A 14,924-nucleotide genomic window follows, 5' to 3' on the forward strand; every position below is an offset into this window, starting at 1 on the left:
CCCTCAACGGGAGCTTTCACTTGCTTCTGTTTGCCTCCCTTCCTGTACCCAGGATGTGGCATTACGGTCAGAGCTGCCCACTGGGGAACCAGGGTCGAGTCTCGGTATCGGATCCGCACCGTATGATTCTGGACACATCACATATTCTCCTGGTGCCTGGAGACTGGATGTGACCGTGTGTAATCGAACTGCTGCTCTTGTAAAATGCTGGGCCTTCGGGTCCAGTCTGCGCTATATAAAAGCACAGAAAAACACACTAAGAGGTAAAAGCACAGTTTTAATATCAGCAAAGACAGGTAGATAGCCATTTACCGACTGATTTGTACGATGTGAAACCATAAAACCTGGATAAATCGCTTCTCCCCCGCATAAATTCTGTGATCTTAGGCAAATATTTTTTTCACCAAACCTATGGTCAAGTATTCTAGTTGTTACTGTGATTCTGTGGAAATGTGGGTGAAGAGCCACTGTTGAAATATAGACAATGCGGAAGTGAAAGAAAATGCAGAGCTTGCAGGTGAGTGGGTGCGTTGTGTGTTTGGGTTGAGGAAGTGAAGACGATGGGAGGTACATTCAGGAAGGAGAGAGTGGAAAGAAATGTAAGATCTGTTGATGGGCGAGATGTGGGGAGAGAAAGGGAGTACATGTCTAATGGTTATCATAACAGGAGTGACTGAGACATTGACGACCACTGCCCCCTTCCACAGGCCTCAGTAATGTTTAAATACCGGTCAGGTGGCACACTGGAAATCAGATATGTAGTTTATCTTTAAGCACTGCACTTAATTATGTAGGTGTTTGCCCCTTTTAGAAACCTCTCACTTCTTTCATCTCACTTAAAGCCAGGTATTATCCACCTTAGGGAGATAATAGGCTGTCTAGAGCATGTACTTAACCCACCAAGCTGTTATGCCAGTTATTAGATCTAGAAACAACGTTCCTTGAATTTTCGGTCACTTTGGAACCAGGTTCAGGAGATGATGCAGCTCAAGTAATTCCAATGAGAAGGTTTTCATAGTGACTGTTCGTTGGGAATTCACTTTTAAGTACAAGTGATGTTTTCCTCCTTGCTTTAGTCTAATCTTTGTTCCAGAATTTATTTCAGAGGACACGAGAAGGCACTTTTCCATGAATAATTACCATTTTGGCAAGGGCTGCACTGTACAGAGTATGGGCGAATCCCCCAGTCAGGGGAGAGAGAATCTTTATTTCCCTGCTTCAAAAAAAACCTTTTGAGCCCCCCTGCATTTCTCTAAATAAAATGGCAAACACTGAACAAATGCAGACATCTGTGTGGAAAAGTGGTGTTGAGGTGACCAGAACACATCCAGTCACACCTCTTACTATATAATACTCACTCTTTCACTTTTTACTACTCACTCACTAATAGTCTCTTTACTAATCACTCTATCCTACTCACTATCAACCACTCACTCTACTACTTACTCTGTGTGTGGGTGCTAATGCAATAGATCCCGTATATGCAAGCAATGAAGCTATTGGCAATGTAAATGACAATGCCAATTATTTATGATTTAAAAAAAAAATAGAAAAAAAAATCATGAGCAATGCCAATAGCTCTACCTTTAATGCTGCTGAGATCATTGCATTGTAAATGCTTGTTTGTTGTTTCCCTTTGTGGTGTGATGCGGTTTAGAATGTGGGTATTGGGTATAATATTATGAAATTGTTTCCATCTCTTCCACCGTGCTTCATAGCTTATTATACATCAAAGAAACTGGGGTAGTGGCTTTTGGTTACCATAATCGGCGGCACCCTCTCCACAGAGTTCACATTCAATTGTATCTGGGTTATGATTTGGGAGCAGTCTTTGTTTACATTTATTCATGGAAAACCCCATTTGTGACCTCAATAGAAAGGAGCTTGTCGTTGCCAAGTGACCCAGTCTCCCTTGTGCCATTGTCTACAGGGTAAATCCGAGAGTAATGTCGGAATAAATTCCGGGTAGCGTTAAAATATTGTGTTTCTCAGAAAACACTTTGTATGGCATAGATCGCACATTCAGGGGTTTGGAAAACACAGCTAGGGGGATTGTCCGTGACATTCACTGGTTTGCTGTTACCAGTTATTTTTGTGATGTGCTATGGCCTGCTGTCAGTTAGTGCCCTTCCTACGTGACACACCTGCTTGTAATAAAGTAAGATTCACACTGGATTAAGTTCAGTAGGTTATATTTAATCAGCCCCAACCAACAGTCAGCTAACAACTGACAAACATAGAATTACAAGATATGGGAACCTTGGTATCATGCGGTGCTAAACTCTAGGTTCCAACATGGAACCAGAAAACCCAGGATGACAGGTCATCACACTTCTCCCTCTTAAACACTAAACAGGTTTACATGTCCAGCAATGAAGTAGGCAACGGAAAGAAAAGGTAAAGCAAAGAAGAAACTATCTAGACATAATTGCGAGAATAATTAGAACGCAGATCAGGAACAGCAACAGCATCATCACATTTCCCCTTTCCACCAAAATGAGAAACACGACTATTGTTCCAGATACGACCATCCTCCGTCTTTACAGCATTTTTGAAAATTTTCACAATGGTTCTAGGAACAGAAAACTTCGACCAGTTCTGACAGCCCACAGGAGCCCTGATTTTTACTACCTCCCCCACCTTGAACTTGGAATCCTTAGCAGAATTTCTCCTATCCACATAAATTTTCCTTTTTCTCTGAAGTTCCAATTCCCTTTCTCTCCATGCACCCACCCCATTATTTTTTACACCCTTGTCTGCAGCCATCCAGGCAGGACACAAACAAGTATTTGGTGCTCTACCCTTGAAAAGTTCAAACGGAGTCTTTCCTGTGGTAGAGTGAGGAGAGAATCGATAAGCTGAAATTCTGTTCTGTAACTCTTTTCTCCAGTCCAAATTGTTAACCCTTGCCAACTGAATGCTTTCCTTCAAAGTTTTGTTGAGTCTCTCCAAAGCACCATTTGCTTCTGGGTGATACAAAGAAATCTTCTTGTGAACTATGCCACACTTACTGAGATACTCCTCGACTTTCCCAGAACAAAATTGAGGCCCATTGTCATAAAGAATGGAGTTCGGAAAACTCTCACGTTTAAAGATAGACTCCAAAAAAGAGATAACAGACTCACTTGTAATCTCCCTTACCAAACTGACCTCAACCCATCTAGAATACAAATCCAATAAAACCAACATAAATGGAGTTTGATGCTCGCCATGTAAGGGCCCCACAATATCAACTGCAACTTCATCCCAGGGGGACCTGGGCAACCTCCTGCAAACCATAGGAGAAGACCTCGTCCTCAAAACTTTATCACTTGCCTGACAAGAAGAGCAATCCCTAAAAGCGCGTTCCACCAACAAAGCGATACCTGGCCACCAGAAGTCCATTCGTATGCGTTCTTTTGTCTTGGAAATACCCAAGTGACCCTCATGAGACATGTCCACCAGAACACTTCTGAGGTTAATAGGAGGAACTAACCTAGTACCTCTCATGAGTAAACCATCTACCACTGCCAACTCATCAGCAATCAAAGACCACGGCTTCTTTAAAGAACTAGACCTACCATCTTCCAACAATTTAATGACCTCCAACAATTCCTCATCCTTACTCAGCTCCTCTCTCCAAGCATCTTCTTTCACCGCCCCCAAGGTAACATCACACACCTTTAATTCAGCCTCAAAATCGTCAGCCAAAACCTCCTCAACATTTTCTACAACATCCACCAACCTAGACAGACAATCTGCCGAGACATTAGTTTTTCCTGGGATATATTCAAACTTGAACATAAACTCCTGCAAAGAAATTACCCATCTCCTTATTCTTGCCGAGATGGAGTCTAATCCCTTCTTTTCAAACACTTCCTTTAGCGGTTTGTGATCAGACCTGACGGTAAAGGAGGAACCCCAAACAAACTTCCTGAATTTATTCACAGCCCAATATATACCAAGAGCCTCTTTCTCTATGACAGAGTAATTCAACTCTGCCCCCTTCAAACATCTCGATGCACAAGCTATAAGGACCTCCTTGCCTTTCCTCAGCTGTAACAACAAAGCACCCAGACCCTTACTGCTAGCATCTGTTACAATAAACGTTGGATCGCCTGGAACAAACGCCTGCAAATTTGGTGCATTTTTCAGATCCATCTTCACCTGATCAAACTCTCTTTACAGTCCAATTAAACACAGCATTTTTACACATGATCTTCCTCAGATTAATAGTTTTATCTGCAAAGTTTCTGACAAACTTATTGTAAAATTCTGTCATGCCCAAAAATGATGAAACCTCTTCTTTTGAACATGGTTCCTTCAATTTCTCAATTGTTTCAACAAGATCCTTTTTTGGACAAATGCCCTTCCTAGAGATATGGTGGCCCAAATAATCTAGTTCATTGACACCAAACTTGCACTTGCTCTGACGCAGAGTCAAACCAACTTCCAACATTTTCTTCAACACCAGGCAAACCCTCTCATCATGTTCCTGTTCGTTCTTACCAGAAATGAGAACATCATCCTGATAACATCTTACCCCCGGTATTCCTTTGAACAGATCTTCCATAATTCTCTGGAATACCGAGGCTGCCGAAACCAGCCCAAAAGGCATTCTTAAGAACTTGAATGCACCCATTGGTGTAATAAAACTAGTAAGCTCTTGACACTCTTCTTTTAGCGGAATTTGGTGATAAGCCGAAGCCATATCTAAGGTGGTGAAATAGCAAGCCCCATCTAACGTAGAAACCAACTCCTCTATGTTTGGCAAAGGGTACTTGTCAACTATTACCTCTTTGTTTAAAGCACGAAGGTCAACACCCAGCCGAATCTCATTATTAGGCTTCCTCACGACCACAATTTGTGCGAGCCACTCAGTAGCTTCTACTGGTTGTATAACCCCAGTCGACGACAACTTCTCAATCTCTTTACCCACAGCATCCTTTACACAAATTGGAATGCGTCTTACTTTAGCAGCAACAGGCACCGCACCCAACTTCAGTTTGATGTTGTGATTGTAACCTTTTATACATCCTAGTTTCTCACTGAACAACTCTTTATAGTTCTTAATGAACTTGTTCTCAACATTGTCTACAGCCTGTACCTGAATAACTGGATGGCATTTGGATTGAGACTCATACCCAACCTTGCCTGATGAGACCAACTCAACAAGTTGTCACCCCTGCTTACCACATAAACTTTTGCTTCTGTATACCTCTTTATATTCAATGCAGTCAAAAAAGTAACCCATTATTTTTATGGGATGTTCTTGATAACCTGTTGGTCTTATATCCGGTTTACACAAAGTTTTTTTTTCCCAAACACATTTTCAAACACCTCATTTGAAATAAAAGTAACATGTGAGCATGAATCAAATTTCATCAACACACTTGCTTCCCCAATCAACACATAATCAGAAGGATGTTCTACAACATCATCATTAATCTGAAAGCTGACCAACTTAGTCTCAGTCTTCATATCTCTCCCAATTCTTGTTCTACAATTTCTACCAATGTCCCTTTCTGCCACACACATTGCAATTGAACTTAAGAGCAGGACACTCTCTCGCATTTGCCATATGCCCATATTTCCCACATCTATAACAGGTTCCTTGAAAAGGAGTTGTGAATTTCTTACTCGACTATATTTTAGAAATTCCACCATCAACCTCCCCTTTCAACCTTTCCTCCTCACACCTCTTTTTTCTTCTTCTCATCCTGTCTCTTCACAGCCTGACACGCCACTTCTTGTGTTGAAGAACGACTTGGTTTTTCATCCTTTTTATCCTTGCTTAGTTCCCCAACGCATTTTAACATATGTTCAACCCTTTTTGCAATACCTACAACTTCTTCAAGTGCAGGCTCATCCTTTAGCCACAACTCTTCCCTTATCTTATCACTCACGCATCTCAAAACGAACTGATCCCTAATTCGTTCTTCCACTAAACCTCCAAACTTGCAACTTGAAGCCAACTTTCTTAGAGCAGTAATGTACTCCTCAACACTCTCTTCCTTACCCTGCTCTCTTAACCAGAAATAGTACCTTTCCATGATTGTACTCACTTTAGGAAGATAATGTAAATCCAACTGCCTAGCACACACCTCATACTCATTCAATCCTCTTTGTTCTGCTTGAGGAATGACCGGAAGAGTCTCCAAAATCTCTTGACCTTCTCTGCCCAAACAATGCATCAATAAAGCATGCTTCCTTTCACCACTCAAATTTGCACCACACACCCTTGCGTAATTTTCAAAGATCTTTTTCCATTTTTTCCACCTAATCAGTGGTTCACCCGGTTCCATCAGGAAGAAAGGAGGTGCAGTTACATTCTGCATTTTACAGCACCATTACCACTCAAAACCCTTACACTTGTACCACTATAAAATCTTTATCAACAAAGTACCACCTCCCTTCCCTCAAAAAGGTGTGCCCATCACCGTCGACAGGCTTAAAGTTCCTCAATGTGGAATCTGTCCGCCAAGCTCCTCCGACTTTTCTCTCCCTCGCGTTTTCACTCGTTTTCCTTACAACGGGTCCTTCAGTCCTCCTTCTCCATTGAAGTAGATATTCTTATAATGCCACGCGCCAAACCGCTGCTTCAGTTGTATCAATCCTCTTTGCCGATTTTCATCGCGTTTTCGATTTCCTCAACGTCCTTCACCGTGTTTCCTTCGCTGGGCCACAGCTGTACCTTGAAGATGTTGGTTAATCTTCCTTCACCGACACAGCTGTCACGTGAGATTTTCTCTTAATGTTCAGCTATTCACCTGTTGTTGAGGCTATCCTGCACGAGTGGATCCCATCCAGAAACGTCGCCAGTGTAATAGTGAGATTCACACTGGATTAAGTTCAGTAGCTTATATTTAATCAGCCCCAACCAACAGTCAGCTAACAACTGACAAACATAGAATTACAAGATATGGGAACCTTGGTATCATGCGGTTCCAAACTCTAGGTTCCAACATGGAACCAGAAAACCCAGGATGACAGGTCATCACACTGCTCTTCTTTTTTTTATTTTCACTTTGAACTCTTGTGAAAAATATTGTTTTGTGGTGTTAGATGTTTAAAAACCATTGATATCCAATCATTTGTTGCTGTATTGATAACCTTGGTATCCTTTGAGTATAGCTTGTGCAAACTAGCTGTACATAAAGTAGCGGACACAAAATAAGCCTACGTGTTATCACTGGAACTACTTTTCTTTGTGCACACTTTCTAACTCCTCTTGGCAGTGTGTGGGTCTGATCCTAGGTTATGTATAAAACATATTTACTATTCCTCCCTTCACTACTTTGATCGACCATTGTTTTTGAATGATATGTATAGTCATTGGTGGGCATTACCCTGAACTCAGGCTGGGAAAGGTGTTTGGTTTAGTGATTCTCATTCTATATGGGAACATGCTGCCTTCTAGTATGTTGCAATCTTGTATTGGTACAAAATGGTAATTGTTTTGGCAGTATTCTGAGCTACCTTTTTTGGAATCTGCTCCTAGACTGGTAGTATGGTTTAGTTTTTACTTTACTAGACTAATTTGCTTAAAACAAAGTAAATCACTTATTGAAGTTACTACATCGATTTATGGTACCCAAGGTAGAACGCTGAAGTGGTTACATATAGGTTTATTTTTGCAAAGCTGTTTTGTAGGGAATTAGGTACATTACACCAGTTTCTGCATCAGACATGTTTCTAACATGTCATTTCTGACTTATTTTTGCACCAGGTTATTTTTTATTTTTGTAAACCTGTGCACTACCGTTGGCATATTTTAGAATTGATATCAACTTTTGCATACATTTGCCATAATAACAAAAATGAAAGGCTTGTCAAAGGCACAGTTCTTGTTCAGATGTTAACCTGTATGTGCCCTAGTGTTTGTGGCATTATTACCTACCCATTAGAGGTGGTTGTCTTGTGCGTGTCATACCAGCAGTCTGAGTGGTGGTAGCGATTGTCATGGGATTTGTAGTGTGTGGGCTCTGTGTGTGTGTGTGGGGGCTCTGTGTGTGTGTGTGGGGGCTCTGTGTGTGTGTGGGGGGGGCTCTGTGTGTGTGTGTGGGGGCTGTGTGTGTGTGTGTGGGGGCTCTGTGTGTGTGTGGGGGCTCTGTGTGTGTGTGTGTGGGGGGGCTCTGTGTGTGTGTGGGGGGGGGGGCTCTGTGTGTGTGGGGGGGCTCTGTGTGTGTGTGGGGGGGCTCTGTGTGTGTGTGTGGGGGGCTCTGTGTGTGTGTGGGGGGGCTCTGTGTGTGTGTGTGGGGGGGCTCTGTGTGTGTGTGGGGGGGCTCTGTGTGTGTGGGGGGGCTCTGTGTGTGTGGGGGGGCTCTGTGTATGTGTGGGGGCTCTGTGTGTGTGTGTGTGTGGGGGCTCTGTGTGTGTGTGTGTGGGGGCTCTGTGTGTGTGTGTGTGGGGGCTCTGTGTGTGGGTTTGTGTTACTATCCTTGTGGGGACTTGGGTGTGATAACACACTCACGCTGTGGGGACTTCATTGCACTGTGGGGACCTGAATCCAGGTCCCCACAAGGTAATGTCCTTTAAATTATAAAAAATGGCTTCAGGAACATCTGTGTCAATTTTTACAACTTTTAAAAAAATTGTCTTGTGGGGACCTGTGTTTCATTAAGTGTGTTTATATTTTTGCTCGCTCTGCCCCCGTAGACAGGAGGCGGTACTGCAGCCTTAAACACACTTTGCATTTAAACACACTTTATTCACCAGGAATACAAGTTAGCAGCAGAAAGCACAGATATTTCGAAGGAAAAGCTGCAAAACCCAGGGTTAAAAAATATTTTTCATGCAAAGTAACATTTACCCCATTTAATAAAGTAAAACTTAATTTCCATGAAAATGTTTAATTCAGACTATTTGAGTTTAAACATTGTTAAACATTGTTACAAGCAATTTGGATTCGATTTGATTCCCAAATTACATCACTATTGAGGTATGATCCTTATCTGCAATTAAAGAATGATGGTGCAATAAAACATGATGCAATATAAACTGATCTGATCGTTTTTTACAAATTTGATTACATATTAATATGCACTTTGGAATACGTTTTTAAGATGATGGCTAGATGAGTGAAAGCCTAGAGTTGCATTGTGCTAGCAGCTATGCTCTCTCAGATGCCAAACAGCAGTAATGTAATGCCCACAGCAATGAGAAGTTGAATTTGAACAGAAAAAGCATGTTCTTAGAACATTAGTGACATTCTTAAAAAATATATTCAAATATTGCCATAAGTTGAAATGACATTTAATTGAATTGCTTGATTTTCAAACTGTTCCTAATGCTTTACAAATTAAATAAGCTTCATTCCCATAGATGGGTGAAGACCGGTCATATAACAAGCATTGGCAAAGCCAACAAGTGTCACCTACGAGACAGCTACTGGCTTTGACAGTTTTTTTGCCCTGTTCTACAGCAGCGTGCCTGCTCTGCCTCATGGATGAAATTGAAATTATTTTTTTAAGTACTATGATGCAGCCAAAACAGACCACATCATGACATTTATTTTTATTGCTGGAATTAGGGTGGGGACGTGTGAGGGGTCAACACTATCAACGGGGGGGGGGGAAAGAAAAATCACTGAAGCTGCCACTACTGATCACAGTATATGAAGTAGTTGTCAGAGCCTCCTTGGCCTTATTCAATTATAAAATACAGACACTGCAATATATCACTAGTGAAGTAGGTGCAGAGGCACAGACTCCTGGTTCACCCTAATTAGTGGGTATGTTTTTTAAAGCCAAAAAAGGGGAGGTGGGTAGGAGACCAAATCCCTAGCTTGCATTTGGGCTCAAAGTGCCCTTACTACTGCATTGGCACCCGCACGTAGTATAGTTTGGACTTAGTGCTTCAGCTAAGGTGAAAGGTTCTGCTGTAAAATGGGCACCCTCATGTTGATGTCCAATTCAATTTGCCCTTCCTGTGTATTTCAATATAGTTTGCCTTCCAAGATCATACAAGTTTAACTACAACATACTTCAGTGGCAAAGGCTGTGCTCAACCACCTGCCTTATGAGTGAGAAGATCTTCAAGCAGAAGGGTGGAGAGGAAGTGGCGTTATGCTAGAGCTCCAAACTTCAAACTCCATTCTTGATTTTAGCTTGACATCCTGCGATTCTGGTCAAAACACTTAATCTCCATGTGCCTAAAGAAATTGTACACGCCTTAACTGGTGCTCATGTAAAGTGCTTCAAAGTGGAGTGACACAAGCACAGCACTGGTGAGAATGAGGCATTTACAGAAGTATTTGAGAAGTGGCTTCTGTTGCTTTACCATTTATTAATTTATAAAGTTTTATATTTATTTATTTTATGCAATTTGTAGTGCGCGCAAATACCCGTGGGTGTCTTGGCGCTGTAAACGGGAGAGGCAGTAGTGAAGTGGTGTGCTGCTCATTGGTTAAAGAAAGGGTAGAGAGGCCTTCAAGGGATATAATTCAGGAAAGAAATCAGTTGTTCAATATACTTTTAGGATAAAGTTAATTAACCTAATGTATGAATCATATAGTTAAATACACAAAATCAATTTATAAAACACATAAAAACATGTAAACATATAAACAACAAAACACAAAGGTGTATCAAAAAAGAATTTTATCAAAAAGTTCATTGAGTCAGCAATAGATCAAAGAAGCAGGTAAGGAGATGCTGGTATGAATAGCCTGATAGCAAATGATCAATAATACAGCAAAACCTAGAAAAAACATCTATCTCAGAAAACAAAGTGAATCAAACACTGTAGAGATAAGATGAAGGTCGACGTTTCGGTCTCTACAACAAAAATATCGAGACCATCCTCAGGACTGTTGTCATTAAAACACTGCTGTGAGCTGTGCTGTAATCTGTAACATAAATGTTAACAATTACAAATCTATTCTATTTAAAAACCATTACTCCATACACCCATGTGACAGACCTAACTACAGAAATACGTGACTTATGAAAACTGGACATCACTTACAATATGACAAATTTAACTACAGAAATACATGACTAACTTGAAATGGACAGACACTAGGTACATGATACAGAAACAATAATCGATGTGTATCTGCATTGTGGCATTTTCTGAGAGGCATATACATTGAGCAAAGTTCCTACCTCTTAACGAGCTCATATTTTCAAATTAGTAGAACTAGTTATGCAGATCTTTTTAGAGCCTATCTTTACTTTAAGGCAATAAATCATAACAGAAAAAATGCAAATTACATGGTTGGCTAAAGTAACAAAAATAACCAAGTCTTCTGGTAACATGTCCAGGAATCAAATTTCAATTTTACATCTCAAATATGTCATCATCTAACTTCAGAAAGCCTAGAAGGATTGTGAAGGCTAGGGCAAGACCGTTACATGCAATGTTTATCGGATAATGTAGATGTTTCACAAACATACCCAAATGGAATGAGATACCACAATGTTGGTCTCAAGGCGAAGTTTTAACGTTGGAAACCGGGCGGGTGCCTGCATAAAGAACCACGTGCTTAGTACACATATCGTGGCAAAAAGATGTAGAAAATAGCATTAAGTATGAAAAAGTACCTATGAAAAGAACACAATTGTCCCACAGGTGAAAGCGCCAAGAATACACTGGTCGATCGATTCCGGATGGCAAATGGCTCAAAATGAAGGACGCTTAAAAATCTAAATACATATAAAAGAGAGACTATCAGTTTAATGTGTCTCTAGAACTTTTACAAATAAATTACGACCCCGATTCAACCCACCTCTGTGATATGGAACTTGGGGACCAAAGATCCTTTTAACATACAATATCTGTATCCATGGACATGGAATCTACAAAAGAAATAGTGGAGCCTGCTTAGCCAAACATAAGACTTTAAACAATGCCAGAGTGAACACACCTTAGGGCATAGCTACCTTATGAGCTGATGCAGTTATCCAAATTGTGGCCACTGGGCGCTTGACAACTTCGTTTCTATGATTGCTGTAAAGCCAATATATGACAAAAGGTCAGTGTCATGGTCTATAGTCAGACCTGAAAAAGCGCTGTAACGAAAGCCCTAACTAGCGCATATTGCTTACCTTAGATACGGAGCCGGGTCAAAGTTAATTTGACTGGAAACACGGGGAAAAGCCGAGTAAAACGCGGGCAGCTAGCCTCCCTATTTGAGGCATGGTTTGAAGCGCGAGATAGGACTACGCGCATGTCTGTTGGTACCTAGAGTTATGAGCGCCATCTTGGAATGGGTTTTTAAACAGCGTAGCGACTGAACTTGGAAAAAATTCAAGTATTCAGCCATAATCAATATTATAGGTGAATTTGGATGGAAACCTCAGAGCGGGGCGCTTTTTTTATGTAAACCATATAAGATGCAAAAAATTTCCCAAATTAAAGCGGGTAGCCATAATCCATGGTGGAAGTTGATTTAGTATTAAGAAATATTCTGCAGAGTACACTTATTCATATATATACTACAGAATTAAAACAGAAGCAAATCAAGCAAGTAGGTTGGTGAAACATCAACATTTTACAACATTCAAAAAAACACATACTTGAGGACAGCAAGTCAGAAAAGTCTAGGCATTTTTTTCAGAGTTGAAGTGCAAGTTTATCAATGCATACACAACGTGACATATCCAGAGACATCATATTTAATACTGAGAATATTGTCTAAGATAGGCACGCAAGAGCATGCCATTCTGTGGCAGAGTTCAAACCCCTTCTAACCGTGTCGGTTAGACAGATTAATTTACCCTCTCTTAGTGAGAGGATTCTGTCAACATTATTCTGGCGTGCATTAGGTCGAATGACTTCCAACACCCACCAAATCATGTCGGTTTCTTTGTGCCCCATTCGCAGATAATGTTCGACTAGTGGGGCATTCTCCTTCTTGCAACAAATCCGTGACTGATGTTGTAAGATACGTTTTTTAATAGGCTGTATCGTTTTGCCCAGATAATGGAGTGAACAGGGGCATTGAATGCAATACACCACATTGGTGGTATTGCAATTGGAAAAGTTTTTTGCAATAAATTTGATGCCATTAATCGTACATGTTTTCATAGTTGTTGTAGTTACACAGGCCGCACAATTATTGCATTTGTGATGACCAGTTAAAGGGACAAGTTGTCTCATATTGTCTACGGTGTTGTCTCGAGTGGTATTATCGTATGCATGGATAAGTCTGTCCTGTAGGTTAGTTCCACGTTTAAACGTGAAAAGTGGTTTCTGTGCAAATTCTGGTAGGGAGCGAAGTAGACACCATTGTTTGGAAACAATTTTCTTGATCGCATTAGAATGCGTACCAAACGTTGAGACACATACTATGTTGACTTTCTTTTGTCGTTTGTTCACAGTTAATAATGTCTGGCGATCATTATACCATGCCCTTTTCATAGATTTTCTTAGTAGCCTGGATGGATAACCTCTTAGTCGGAGTTTTTCTTTCAGTTTGCGAGCTTCACAAAAATAGTCGTCCTTATATGTACAGTTCCGTCGTAGACGGAGAAACTGTCCAAACGGTAATCCATCTTTCAGGGCCTGGGGATGGTGACTAGTGTATCGTAGCAGAGTGTTTCTGGCTGTTTTTTTGGTGAATAGGCTCGTGTAAAGCAAATTGTTTGAGTCCACTTTGATCGTAATGTCTAAAAAAGGCATTTCAGCTGTATTTTGTTCCAAAGTGAACTGTAGATGAGTGTTCCTGGAATTAAGCCATTCATGAAACTTAAGGAGCTGATCGGCCGATCCTGCCCAAACCATGAACACGTCATCTATATAACGTAGCCACTTCAATATATTTTTGGAATATGGATTAGAGCAATGCCAGATATGTTGATCCTCAAAGCTAGCAACATAAATGTTCGCTATATCAGGGGCAAAAATAGCGCCCATAGCCACGCCTTTTTGTTGTAAGTAGAACGTGTTTTGGTACAGAAAGAAGTTTTCACACAAAGGAATTCTGATACATTCCATAATGAAAGAGGACGGAACAGAGTGTGGTCTAGGTCTGGATTCTAAGAGTGTATATAGTAGCTCCAGTACTTCCGTCTGGGGGATGTTTGTGTACAAACTTTCTATATCCATTGTTACGAGTATATTAACAGCAGGATCAAAAGGAAAATTCTCAACTTCATTTATCACAGCTGTTGTATCTCTTATGTATGATGGGCGTTCTATAGCAAATGGTCGAATAAAGAAATCAGAGTATGTTGCAAGTGGTTTTAAGATGGAGTTGCAGCCCGAAACAATAGGGCGACCTGGTGGATTTATAAGGTCTTTGTGCACCTTGGGGAGCATATATATCACTGGTATTGTCGGTGTTTTATTAACCAGGAAGGCAGCCTCCTTTTCGTTCAACCAACCACCTTCAAGTCCCAATTTGCTTAGGGCTTGAATTTCTGCTGTCAATCTTCTTGTCGGGTTACTGGCAAGTTTCTGATAGTGAGTGGGGGTTGAGAGTTGTCTCATCATTTCTTGATCATATTTAGACCTTTCCCACAAAACTATGCCACCACCTTTGTCTGCTGGTTTTAACAGAGTTTGGGGTAGCTTCTGGAGGGTTTGTAGCGCCAACTGATGTTCTTTAGGTAGATTGGATTTATATCTACAAGACTTTTGAAATAGAGACTCTATTTCAATAAGTGTGGCATTCTCAAAAGTAATTATGTCCTTATGTATCATCGTGCTAGATGGGTAGAAGGTGGATGGATTCCTCAAACCCGTGAATCCTCTTTTGGGATCTGATGTTGAATTTGCAAAGAAGTTTTTTAACCGCACAGTTCGAAAGAAACGGTATAGTTCCAATTTAGTTTGGAACAGATCATTCCTATATGTAGGGACGAAACTTAGCCCATTGGACAGGACTGCCACTTCCTGTTCAGATAGATTATGTAATGACAAGTTAAAGATGGGTATCGTCAGATCCTCATCTACCACTCGTAGTACTGATTTCGGGTCCGACGGAACCCTGGGGTATA

Source organism: Lissotriton vulgaris, chromosome 3_1 (genome assembly GCF_964263255.1).
Source record: "Lissotriton vulgaris chromosome 3_1, aLisVul1.2, whole genome shotgun sequence".
Taxonomy (NCBI): domain Eukaryota; kingdom Metazoa; phylum Chordata; class Amphibia; order Caudata; family Salamandridae; genus Lissotriton; species Lissotriton vulgaris.